Source organism: Moschus berezovskii, chromosome 18, assembly GCF_049115385.1.
Source record: "Moschus berezovskii isolate FMDL1 chromosome 18, NW_MosBer_1.0, whole genome shotgun sequence".
Taxonomy (NCBI): Eukaryota; Metazoa; Chordata; class Mammalia; order Artiodactyla; family Moschidae; genus Moschus; species Moschus berezovskii.
The window spans coordinates 53,910,484-53,924,506 of NC_142477.1; the positions used below are offsets into that span (position 1 = coordinate 53,910,484).

The following is a 14,023-nucleotide window of genomic DNA, read 5'->3' on the forward strand; positions in this document are numbered from 1 at the left end:
AAGGCTGTTCTGGAGCCTCCCCAGGACTGAGGCAGTTAGCTTCCTAGGCAGTGTTTGTCAAAAGGATTTAAAATATATTAGCCACTGCCATCAGGGTACAGTATAACAGATGAGACAAACAATAAGCAGGCTAAAAGCCTGGGAAGGAAGAGGCTGCGGGGGGTAGGGGGGGCAGATACTTGGGGAATAACGGTTTTGAAACGCTTCCTCTTATTCTGAGGAATCTAGAAGGCCACATGCCTGCCTTGGTCTGGACACATACTCAGAAAAGACCTGAGAAATCCTGTCGACTAAGCTCTCACTTCTGATTGTCCTTTAGAGTTTGTGCAAGGAGGAAGTGAAGACTACTGCAGAACTGTAAAGTATCTAACTAAGCATTGAAGGAGTGCCCCAATGACACAACTAATTGGCAAGCACTAGAAGAGTTTTTTTGAATCTTGATTGTTTATTTTTATTTTCTGCTTCTAGGCATTTAATAAAGACATCTCTGCTAAATTACTAGTTGACCACCAAGCTAATGAAATGGAGTGGTCATGCAACAAAGAAGGCAGACTTTATAGAATTAGTTGACCGGTAGTTAAACCTCTTTGTAAAAGACCCTGATGCTGGGAAAGATTGAAGGCAAAAGGAGAATAGGGCAGCAGAGAATGAGATTGTTATTAGATAGCATCACCTACTCAGTGGACATGAGTTTGAGCCTGTCTCCACTGGGAGACAGTGGAGGACAAAGGAGCCTGGCGTGCTGCAGTATATGGGGTCACAAAGAGTCAGACATGACTTAGCAACTGAAAAACAATGGCAGTTAAGTCTAGAAGCTTGATCATATTTAAGCTTGATTTTTAAAATCAAGTCTTTATAAGTGGTATTGTGTACTTCCGTCATATTAGGAAGCACATTTCTGGAAGTGTCATTTACGATATTAAACTACTCAGTGGGCTCAAATATTTTCTCTTTCAAAATTCTCTTTAGCTTTTCACCATTCTTTGATACAGAGAAGGCAATGGCAACCCACTCCTGTACTCTTGCCTGGAAAATCCAATGAATGGAGGAGCCTGGTAGGCTGCAGTCCGTGAGGTCGCTAAGAGTTGGACACGACTGAGTGACTTCACTTTCACTTTTGACTTTCATGCATTGGAGAAGGAAATGGCAACCCACTCCAGTGTTCTTGCCTGGAGAATCCCAGGGACGGGGGAGCCTGGTGGGCTTCCGTCTATGGGGTCACACAGAGTTGGACACGACTGAAGCGACTTAGCAGCAGCAGCAGCATTGATGATCATCTGCTAGATCAGAGGTTCATGTCACCTTTGCTGCTGCCAGGCAAGAACACTGGAGTGGGTCGCCATTTAGTGTCTGACTAAATTTTTCTCAGTGTCCTCGTTTCCATTTACTAAGTAGTTAGGCCCAAACAAGTTAATATGTGTTTATGCCCTAACAATTTTAACCATTTAAATAGATATGTAAATTGAAAGAAAACTATTTTATTCTTAAAGAACCACAATTGCTTACTAATTGGGTGTGTATACCTATTGGGCACTGTGTAACTTCTCAAACTTGGAAATCAGATGAGACATCACTATCTTCATCCTATCCTACACTGGATTTTGCATGACACTTACTTGAGGTCATAGCAACTGTTGCAAACTCAATTTTTCAAAGATGTGATGTTAGCCAGAAGAATTCGCTTGATCTAATTCGCAAAGTTGGACTGGACTGAGCGACTGAGCTGAACTGAACTGAATGTTAAAACTGTGAAGTATCTCAAGCTGGTTCACATGGCATCTGACAGATGTTGCCGTGTTTTCCTCAAAAATTTAAAATGCTCTGTGATGTCCTTGTGAGTTCCCTGTGGTAACCTCATAGTTTAGGGATGGCAGGTCATCAGCAATTATTTTCTTGGTCTATAACAACAATTGACAAACATTTTATGTAAAGGGCCTAGTTGTAAGTATTTTAGGATTTGTAGCCATATGCTCTCTGTCAACAACTACCCAGTTCTGTGTTTGTGGCATGACTGCAGCTAACATAGACAGTATGTAAACCAAGGAGGTGGCTATATTCTAATCTATTTATAAAAACTGGTATTAGGCTAGATTTGTTTCCAGAACTGTAGTTTCCTGACCTCCTTGTCTAGAGAACAGAAAATGGAGATTTTCATTTATTAGTTGAAATTCTTCTAATAAGAGGTCTTTTCCTCTTTTCCTGGACATTAGCTCACTCCCTTTTAGGATTTGGCGTTTTCCAGGCTGTATTTGGGATTTATTTGAAGTACTTGCTTTGAGTACTTGTTTGGCACTTTGGTCTGATCTTGAGATCAGAATGTTTCAACTGAAGTTGGCTGAAAATGACTTCAGCCCAATTTCTTTGGGAACAGGCTGCTTCAACTGGAACTGCTGATTTAGCCTCCAGCCATTCTTTTGGGGCTATCTTATGTAGACTGGCAAAATAATAAAAGAAAGGAAGGAAGGGAGGAAAAAAAAGAGGAGAGAGGAGAGGGGAGGAGAAGAGAGGAGAGGGGAGGAGAAGAGAAGAGAAGACCTTTATCTTGACTTCTCAGGGGCCAAGCTGTCTCCTTAAGATTGGCTAGAATGGGCTTGTAAGCTGTTGAAACTGTTTGGAAATTGTTCTTTATGCTAGAGGAAAAACATCTACAAAATCAGATCCCAGTTATCTAAGTATTTTAAGGGTGTACACTCTACAGAAACTGTGGCCATTTTTATGTTTAAAACCAAGGTCCTTCCTCTTATGTAGTTCTAACTAAATAGCCTGACTTGACCAAAGGCAAGTTAGAGTATTAGTGGCCATTGTGGGGAACTCTTGAAATCCTTGAACTTAATTTCATTAGAATTGGACTATAATATCTCAGAACTTTCCAGAACTGAGTGGAACGCTTATTTCAATGGGTATTTTTTGAGGCTTTCTGAAATTATCAGAAGTCTAAAATTGGAAAATAAAACTGAGATTAACTGAGGCAAACGAATGATTAAAGAAAGCTTAAATGGCTCCAAAACCTTAGGCTCTTATTGCTTGGCTTCTGTGTCTCAGGCTCTGCCTCTGGTGCCATCTTGTCTCTCTGCCTCAGCACCACCTTGCTTCTTCCCTTCTACACCACCTGTGCTTGCACTTTACCACTGTCCAGTACTAACTCTCTCACTTAACTTCCCTCTTTCTCTGAAACTCTCCTCACTTCCCTTTTCTCTGAATTTGTCAGAACCTGTCACATTAAAATTAAGCATTCTGAGGAACTGGAGGCTAAAAGCTCAATTTCTCATACTTTCTGGACTAAAGCTGAACTGCAGACTGTAGCCAAAGATTTCCTCAAAGTAACTGAAGGTTGTCATGGATTTGCTGAAGAATTTTACATAGTGATTCAGATATATCGACCCGGTTTCTCTGATTTATATCAGCTGTTTATATGTTTGTTGGCAATGGCCAGGCCCAGCATTGAATGAAAACTCATAATTGCGAAAGCCCTGAAAGAGTTCTAGAGTTACAACTGAGAAATCAGCCTGCTAACTTATTATACGATCAGTCTCAGGCAATTGCTGGATGACTTCATTGAGAAATTTGTAAATTCAGACTTACACACAAAAATCTGATAAATCTGCTCATGAATATTACAATTGACTTCAGAATGTTTTTAAATAAAATTCTTATCTTCCTTCAAATGTTGAGTCCATCTGAGCAGGTTTTAAATTTCTTTTACTTCTAATTATCTCTTTTGAATTGTGGTGTTGAGAAGACTTTTGACAGGCCCGTGGACTGCAAGGAGATCCAACCAGTCTATCCTAAAGGAAATCAGTCCTGAATATTCATTGGAAGGACTAACGCTGAAGCTTAAACTCCAATACTTTGGCCACCTAATGTGAAGAACAGACTCACTGGAAAAGACCCTGATGCTGATAAAAACTGAAGGCGGGAGGAGAAGGGGACGACAGAGGATGAGATGGTTGGATGGCATCATCGACTTGATGGACATGAGTCTGAGTAAGCTCTGAGAGTTGGTGATGGACAGGGAAGCCTGGTGTGCTGCAGTCCATGGGGTTGCAAAGAGTCAGATATGACTGAGGACTGAACTGAACTGACTGATCTCTCCTACATTCTCTTTCTACTTTGGTAAACATAAATTTGTTTTCTATTTCTGTGAGTCTATTTCTGTATTGTAAATAAGTTCATTTGTATCATATTTTTAGAATCCACGTATAAGTGATGTCATGATATTTGTCTTTCATTTTCTGACTTAATTCACTTAGTATGATAATCTCTGCTGCTGCTGCTGCTAAGTCGCTTCAGTTGTGTCTGACTCTGTGCGACCCCATAGATGGCAGCCCACCAGGCTCCCAGTCCCTGGGATTCTCCAAGCAAGAACACTGGAGTGGGTTGCCATTCCCTTTTCCAATGCATGAAAGTGAAAGTGAAGTTGCTTAGTCATGTCCGACTCTTCGCAACCCCATGGACTGCATCCTACCAGCCTCTTCTATCCATGGGATTTTCCAGGCAAGAGTATTGGAGTGGGGTGCCATTGCCTTCTCCGATGATAATCTCTAGGTCTATCTATATTAATGAAAATGCCATTTTATACTTTTTATGGCTGCATAGTATTCCATTTATATGTATATATGTACAATATCTTCTTTATCTATTCATCTGTCAATAGAAATTTAGGTGACTTCCACACCTTGGCTATTGTAAATAGTGCTGCTATGAACATTGGCATGCATGTTTCTTTTTGAATTAGAATTTTTGTCATTTCCAGATATAGACCCAAGAGTGGGATTGTTGGATAATATGTAATTCTATTTATTTCCTTTTTTCCACACCCTCTCCAGATTTATTGTTTATAAATCTTTTAAGGATGGCCATTCTGACTGGTGTGGGTGACATTTCATTGTAGTTTTGTTTTGCATTTCTCTACTGGTTACTGATCTTTAACATGTTTCCATGTTCCTCAGCAGTTCAGTTCAGTTACTCAGTCATGTCCTATTCTTTGTGACCCCATGGATTGCAGCATACCAGGCTTCCTTATCCATCAACAATTCCCAAAACTTGCTCAAACTCATTGAACTGTGGTGCTGGAGAAGACTCTTGAGAGTCCCTTGGACTGCAAGGAGATCCAACCAGTCCATTCTAAAGGAGATCAATCCTGGGTGTTCACTGGAAGGACTGATGCTAAAGCTGAAACTCCAATACTTTGGCCACCTCATGCGACAAGTTGACTCACTGGAAAAGAGTCTGACGCTGGGAGGGATTGGGGGTGGGAGGAGACGGGGACGACAGAGAATTAGATGGCTGGATGGCATCACCGACTCGATGGACATGAGTTTGAGTGAACTCCTGGAGTTGGTGTTGGACAGGGAGGCCTGGCGTGCTGTGATTCATGGGGTTGCAAAGAGTCTGACACGACTGAGCGACTGAACTGAACTGAACTGAAACGAACCATCTCATCCTCTGTTGTCCCCTTCTCCTCCTGCTTTCAGTCTTTCCCAGCATCAGGGTCTTTTCAAATACGAGAGTTCTTCACACAGGGGGACAAAGAATTGGAGTTTCAGCTTCAGCATCAGTCCTTCCAATGAATATTCAGGACTGATTTCATTTAGGATGGACTGGTTGGATTTCCTTGCAGTCGAAGAGACTCTTAAGAGTCTTCTCCAACACCACAGTTCAAAAGCATCAGTTCTTTGGCGCTCAGCTTTCTTTATAGTTCAACCCTCATATCCATACACAACTACTGGAAAAACCATAGCTTTGACTAGACAGACCTTTGTTGGCAAAGTAATATGTCTGCTTTTTAATATGCTATCTAGGTTGGTCATAGCTTTTCTTCCAAGGGGCAAGTGTCTTAATTTCATGGCTGCAGTCACCCTCTGCAGTGATTTTGGAGCCCAAGAAAATAAAGTCTGTCACTGTTTCCATTGTTTCCCCATCTATTTGCCATGAAGTGACGGGACTGGATGCCATGATCTTCGTTTTTTGAATGTTGAGCTTTAAGCCAACTTTTTCACTCTCCTTTTCCACTTTCATCAGGAAGCTCTTTAGTTCCTCTTTGCTTTCTGCCATAAAGGTCATGTCATCTGCATATCTGAGGTTATTGATATTTTTTCCGGCAATCTAGATTCCAGCTTGTGCTTCTTCCAGTCCAGCATTTCTCATGATGTACTCTGCATAGAAATTAAATAAGCAGGGTGACAATATACAGCCTTGACGTACTCCTTTCCCAATTTGGAACCAGTCGATTGTTCCATGTCCGGTTTTAACTGTTGCTTCTTGACCTGCATACAGATTTCTCAGGAGGCAGGTCAGGTGGTCTGGTATCCCCAACTCTTTAAAAATTTTACAGAGTTGTGATCCACACAGTCAAAAGCTTTGGCATAGTCAATAAAGCAGAAATAGATGTTTTTCTGGAACTCTTGCTTTTTCTATGATCCAGTGGATTTTGGCCATTTGATCTCTGGTTCCTTTGCCTTTTCTAAATCCAGGTTGAACATCTGGAAATTCTCTGTTCACATAATGTTGAAGCCTGACTTGGAGAGTTTTGAGCATTACTTTACTAGCGTGTGAGATGAGTGCAGTTGTGTGGTAGTGAACATTCATTGGCGTTGCCTTTGGAACTGGAATGAAAACTGACCTTTTCCAGTCCTGTGGCCACTGCTGAATTTTCCAAATTTGCTGGCATATTGAGTGTAGCACTCACTGCATCATCTGTTACGATTTGAAATAACTGGAATTCCATCACCTCCACTAGCTTTATTAGTAGTGATGCTTTCTAAGGCTCACTTGTCTTCGCATTCCCATATGTCTGGTTCCATGTGAGTGATCACACCATTGTGGTTATGTGCGTCATGAAGATCTTTTTTGTATTGTTCTGTGTATTCTTGCCACCTTCTCTTAATATCTCTGCTTCTGTTAGGTTCATACTGTTTATGTCCTTTATTGTGCCCATCTTTGCGTGAAATGTTCGAGTCTCTAATTTTCTTGAAGAGATCTCTAGTCTTTCCCATTCTATTGTTTTCCTCTATTTCTTGGCACTGATCACTGAGGAAGGCTTTCTTATTTCTCCCTGCTATTCTTTGGAACTCTGCATTCAAATGTGTATATCTATCTTTTCTTCCTTTGCCTTTTGCCTCTCTTCTTTGCTCAGCTATTTGTAAGGCCTCCTCAGACAACCATTTTGCCTTTTTTGCATTTCTTTTTCTTGGGAATGGTCTTGATCATGGCCTCCTGTACAGTGTTCTTCCATAGTTCTTCAGGCACTGTGTCTATCAGATCTAGTCCCTTGAATCTATTTGTCATTTCCACTGTATAATCATAAGAGATTTGATTTAGATCATACCTGAATGATGTAGTGGTTTTCCCTACTTTCTTCAAGTCTGAATTTTACCTTAGGGAGTTCATGATCTGAGCCACAGTCAACTCCTGGTCTTGTTTTTTTCTGACTGTATAGAGCTTCTCCATCTCAGCTGCAAAGAATATTATCAGTTTGATTTTGATATTGCAAATGCGTAATGGATTCTATTAAAAATAACCATGTTTTGGTAGATCAGTTTTTTCAAATGACACCCTTGGGGGACAAAAACCTTAAGTGTCACAATTTGCAACTTGGAGATTTCGTCTATTAGAAAAGATACATCCAGAAGAACTCTCTTCAGTCTTGCTGGAAAGCCCTTTATTGAGTACTCCAAACAACCCTTGTGCCTCCAGACGCTAAAGGATAGACTCTTGGATTCCTGAGCCACACCTAAAGAAAGCACCAAACCTTGACTGAAACTGCACATCGTCTGGTGACATGAAAGTGAAGATTTTCCAGAATTGAAGCATATGATACCCGATGAGACAACTTTCCCTAGATATGCAGACCAAGCCTGTTGGAATTTTGTTGCCAAACCTTTGATGATGGCATAATGCTTCAGAAGATCTCCGATGTCTATGATTTTGATAACAGGATTTTAGATAAAAAGTGCTTGATTGTCTTCCCTTGTTCCCCTCCTTGTTACTCAAATGTGACCTTAATGGGTTTCCAATGTAACGTGAGACACTATGTCCAGCAATGGTCCTTTGTGACACTGAGGGACAAAAAGCTGTTAAAACTAGAAACCCTGACTCTTGATCAGCAATGCTTTCAGAGAAAAATCCTGATCAAAAGGGGAAGATGTGAAAAATTAATGAACAGAAACCTCAGTTTAAATAGAGTTAGGAGACCAGAAGGGGGAGCTCTCGTAACCTGTGATGATAACCCAACAGGAAGAGGGAAGACTCCTTTCCTGACAACGACTCAGTGAAAAGCCATGAGCTGTTTGTTTTAGTCATGATCTGTTTGTTTGTGCACTGGACTGAAGACTTTCCTTGAAGACAGACTACCTCTTCTGTGGCTAAAGTCTTTTTAGAAGTGGTTATCCCTACCTGGGGAACTCCTCTAGAGCTATGAGGAACCCATCTAGCTATAAGGCTAGTACTTTGACTAGCCTTTCTCCTCTCTATAAAAGTGTTCTCCTTCCTTTGCCACGCCAGGACTTGCATGTGGTTTGGGATGACTCTTGACCCCAAACTTCAGTTCTCTTCTGATCCTGAATAAACAAATCTTTGCTGGGGAAATATTTAGCAGTGTTTTTGTTTCAAGTCAACATTAGTCTATGTGCTAGCATGTGTACTGCTGATGGGTTTGTTGTTGTTGCTAAGTTTTTTCAGTGGGCAGAGTAAGGAAGTCTTTGTGTTGTAAATTTTTTATTTTATTTTTTTAAGGAGATAATATATCATGAGTTCATACTGATATTTCTAGTTAAAATTTAAGAGTATAGGGTTATTTCTTAACCTCTGCTTTTCTTTTTCAATTTCTTTTCTCTCACACTGAAAAATATTACTTCTTAAACAATAGTAACTTAATTATGTACCAGTTTATTACTGACAATATAACTACAGAATTGGTGGATTTTATACAGTATTTTTTGCCTTATATCTCACTAGGGACACATGGTCAAATTACTGTATTTTAAAGCATTTGAAATAAATTTGTGTGGTTAAGCCACTAGCTAAATATACATTTACTTAAGTGCATTTTTTGCTTTAACTTTAAATATTGCCTTTTAAATTTTGATTTGATTTAGTTTTATAATTTTGTATAACAATCACATAGTTTTACAATCAAATCCACTCATTCAGAGAAGTCTGACATTCTTATCCTTCTCAACCTATTCTCTCTTAGTCATTTTATAATTTTTGGCTTATCCTTCCATTAAAAAAAATATAAGCAGATACACCTCTTTAGATATAAGCCAGCATACTTGACCTAACATACTTGACTACACTAAAGCCTTTGACTGTGTGGATCACAACAAGCTGGAAAATTCTAAAGAGATGGGAATACCGGACCACCTGACCTATCTCCTGAGAAACCTGTATACAGGACAAGAAGCAACAGTTAGAACTGAACATGGAACAACATACTGGTTCAAAATTGAGTATGTCAATGTCAAGGATGTATATTGTCATCCTGCTTATTTAACTTCTGTACAGAGTACATCATGTGAAATACCAGGTTGGATGACTCATAAACTGGAACCAAGATTGCCTGGAGAAATATCAACAACCTCAGATACGCAGATGGTACCACCCTAACAGCAAAAAGTGAAGAGGAACTAAAGAACTTCTTGAGGAGGGTGAAAGAAGAGAATGAGAAGGGTGGCTTAAGACACAACATTAAAAAAACAAAGATCACGGCATCTGTTCCCATCACTTCATGGCAAATAAATGGGGAAAAAGTGGAAATAGTGCCAGATTTTCTTTTCTTGGGCCCCCAAATCACTGCAGACAGTGAAATCAAAAGACACTTGCTCCTTGGAAGAAAAGCTGTGACCAACCTAGAAAACATATTTAAAAAAGCAGAGACATCAGTTTGCCAACAAAGGTCCACATAGTAAAAAACTATGGTTTTTCCAGTAATCATGTAGGGATGTGAGAGTTGGACCATAAAGAAAGTTGAGCACGGAAGAATTGATGATTTCAAATTGTGGTGCTAGAGGAGACTATGAAAGTCCCTTGGACTGCAAAGAAATCAAACCAGTCAATCCTAAAGTTAATAAACTCTGAATATGCACTGGAAGGACATTATATTGATACTGAGCCACCAAGAAAACCCCTGGCCACTTCTTTGAGTTTCATATTTTTATGTGACTCCTGCATGTATGAAATTAAAATTGTTTTTCTCTTTTTGTTTAATGTCAGTTTAATTATTGGGCCAGCCAAAAAGCCTGCAAAGGAAGAAGGGAAAAATTTTCTGCCCCTTCAACTACATGGGTGGATGTTTCAGTCTGCTCTTGAGGGATTTTTGACTTATTTCTGGTTAACTTTTAGGTTTGCAGTTAATAACTTTGTGGGAACAGTGACAGACTTTATTTTGGGGGGCTCCAAGATCATCTAAGATGGTGAATGCAGCCATGAAATTAAAAGACACTTGCTCCGTGGAAGAAAAGTTATGACCAACCTAGACAGCGTATTAAAAAGCAGAGACATTACTTTGCTGACAAAGGTCCGTTTAGTCAAAGGTATGCTTTTTCCAGTAGTCATGTATGGATGTGAGAGCTGGACCATAAAGAAGCTGAATGCCAAAGAATTGATGCTTTTGAATTGTGGTATTGGAGAAGACTTTTGAGAGTCACTTCTTACTCCTTGGAAGGAAAGTTATGACCAACCTAGATGGTATATTAAAAAGCAGAGACATTACTTTGCCAACAAAGGTCTATCTAGTCAGTTCAGTTCAGTTCAGTTCAAGGCTATGGTTTTTCCCGTGGTCATGTATGGATGTGAGAGTTGGACTATGAAGAAAGCTGATCGCCGAAGAATTGATGCTTTTGAACTGTGGTGTTGGAGAAGACTCTTGAGAGTCCCTTGTACTGCAAGGAGATCCAACCAGTCCATTCTAAAGGAGATAGATCTTGGGTGTTCATTGGAAGGACTGATGCTAAAGCTGAAACTCCAATAATTTGGCCACCTCATGCGACGAGTTGACTCACTGGAAGAGAGTCTGACGCTGGGAGGGATTGGGGGCAGGAGGAGAAGGGGATGACAGAGAATGAGATGGCTGGATGGCATCACTGACTCGATGGACATGAGTTTGATTGAACTCCGGGAGTTGGTGATGGACAGGGAGGCCTGGCGTGCTGTGATTCATGGGGTCGCAAAGAGTCGGACACGACTGAGCGACTGAACTGAACTGAACTGAGCTTCAAGGAGATCAAACCAGTCAATCCTAAATGAAATCAATCCTGAATATTCATTAGAAGGACTGATGCTGAACCGAGGCTCCAATACTTTGGCCACCTGACATGAAGAGCTGACTCATTAGAAAAAACCCTGATGCTGGGAAAGATGGAAGGCAAGAGGAGAAGGGGATGAAAGAGGATGTGATGGTTGGATGGCATCATTGATTCAATGGACATGAGTTTGAGCAACTCCAAGAGATGGTGAAGGACAGGGAAGCCTGGCGTGCGGCAGTCCAGGGGGTTGCAGAGTTTTGGACACAAATGAGCAACTGAACAACAGATTTGTCCTTTTATATTTTTGTTAGTGTATCTTTGAGATAAATTCTCAAAGTAGGATTACAGGATCCAAGGGTAAATGCATATGTGATTTTGCTAGATGTTGTCAAATTCCCTTCCCTCAAGGTTTAGGCTATGGAACATTCCTAACAGCGATGTAAGAGGGTGCCTGTTACCTCGAAGCTTCTCTAACAGAGTTCATTATCAACATATGCACTGATGAATGTGTTAATATATACTAAGATATTAAATAAAAACACTAAAATGACTATCAAAATGAAAATTGTCTATGAGTTGCCTAAAATCAGTGGTATGAGTACCATACATTCATAAACACTGCCTTAGCCATTACTTGAAAAATACAGATATTTTGGCCTCTCTGAACCCTGCTTGGTATGCTGAAAACCCCTGTCCAAGTTGCTTTCTTCCTTAGATGTTTCACTAGTACAAGATGTGCTAACTGTCTGAGACATTATAACCCACTCCATCTCGTTTTTGTGTTGATTTATAGGGCGCCAACCTGCAGTATGTTTTTAGTCTGTTGTATGGTTATGTGCATAATAAAATATTCTCAAATATTTATAATACTTAAAGATGAACATCTAATTCTCCCCCATGTGAGGTAATCCGTTTTTGTACTGTTTGTTGTTGTTCAGTCAGTAAGTCGTGTCTGACTCTTCAGTGACACCATAGACTGCAGCCCATTAGGCTCCTCTGTCCATGGGATTTCCCAGGCAAGAGTACTGGAGTGGGTTGCCCCTTCCTTCTCCAGGAAGGCTTTGGACCCAGGGATTGAACCAGTGTTTCCAGAATTGGCAAGCAGGTTCTTTACCATTGACCCATCAGGGAAGCCCCATGTACTACTGGTAGATTAAAAGAATTTTTAACAGATTTGACATGGTGCAAGGCACAGTACAGGTTAATTAAAAAATTATTACGTGAATAATGTGGAGAGAATGCTGAGAACATAAAATCTAAAATATCAGTCATCTTTTTATGCATTCAGTTCAGTTCAGTTCGTCGCTCAGTCGTGTCCGACTCTTTGCGACCCCATGAATCACAGCACGCCAGGCCTCCCTGTCCATCACCAACTCCCAGAGTTCACTCACACTCATGTCCATCGAGTCGGTGATGCCATCCAGCCATCTCATTCTCTGTCGTCCCCTTCTCCTCCTGCCCCCAATCCCTCCCAGCATCAGAGTCTTTTCCAGTGAGTCAACTCGTCGCATGAGGTGGCCAAAGTATTGCAGTTTCAGCTTTAGCATCAGTCCTTCCAATGAACACCCAGGATCGATCTCCTTTAGAATGGACTGGTTGGACTTCCTTGCAGTCCAAGGGACTCTCAAGAGTCTTCTCCAGCACCACAGTTCAAAAGCATCAATTCTTCGGCGATCAGCTTTCTTCACAGTCCAACTCTCACATCCATACATGACCACGGGAAAAACCATAGCCTTGACTAGACGGACCTTTGTTGGCAAAGTAATGTCTCTGCTTTTTAATATACTATCAAGGTTGGTCATAACTTTCCTTCCAAGGAGTAAGCGTCTTTTAATTTCATGGCTGCAGTCAGCATCCGCAGTGAATTTGGTGCCCAGAAAAATAAAGTCTGACACTGTTTCCACTGTTTCCCCCTTTATTTCCAATGAAGTGATGGGACCAGATGCCATGATCTTTGTTTTCTGAATGTTGAGCTTCAAGCCAACCTTTTCACTCTCCTCTTTCACTTTCATCAAGAGGCTTTTGAGTTCCTCTTCACTTTCTGCCATAAGGGTGGTGTCATCTGCATATCTGAGGTTATTGATATTTCTCCCGGCAATCTTGATTCCAGCTTGTGCTTCTCCCAGGCCAGGGTTCCTCATGATGTACTCTGCATATAAGTTAAATAAGCAGGGTGACAATATACAGCCTTGACGTACTCCTTTTCCTACTTGGAACCAGTCTGTTGTTCCATGTCCAATTCGAACTGTTGCTTCATGACCTGCATACAGGTTTCTCAAGAGGCAGGTCAGGTGGTCTGGCATTCCCATCTCTTGAAGAATTTTCCACAGTTTATAGTGATCCACACAGTCAAAGGCTTTGGCATAGTCAATGAAGCAGAAATAGATGGTTTTCTGGAACTCTCTTGCTTTCTCCATGATCCAGCGGATGTTGGCAATTTGATCTCTGGTGCCTCTGCCTTTTCTAAAACCTGCTTGAACATCTGGGAGTTCATGGTTCACATATTGCTGAAGCCTGGCTTGGAGAATTTTGAGCATGACTTTACTAGAGTGTGAGATGAGTGCAATTGTGCAGTAGTTTGAGCATTCTTTGGCATTGCCTTTCTTTGGGATTGGAATGAAGACTGACCTTTTCCAGTCCTGTGGCCACTGCTGAGTTTTCCAAATTTGCTGGCATATTGAGTGCAGCACTTTCACAGCATCATCTTCCAGGATTTGAAATAGCTCAACTGAATTCCATCACCTCCACTAGCTTTGTTCTTAGTGATGCTTTCTAAGGAC

General features: G+C 40.8%; 1 protein-coding gene across 2 annotated transcripts in view; it reads left to right on the top strand.

Moving 5' to 3' along the window:
* Positions 1–14,023, top strand: part of DDX4 (DEAD-box helicase 4) — a 95,312-nt gene that overhangs the window by 2,035 nt on the left and 79,254 nt on the right. The window lies entirely within an intron of this gene.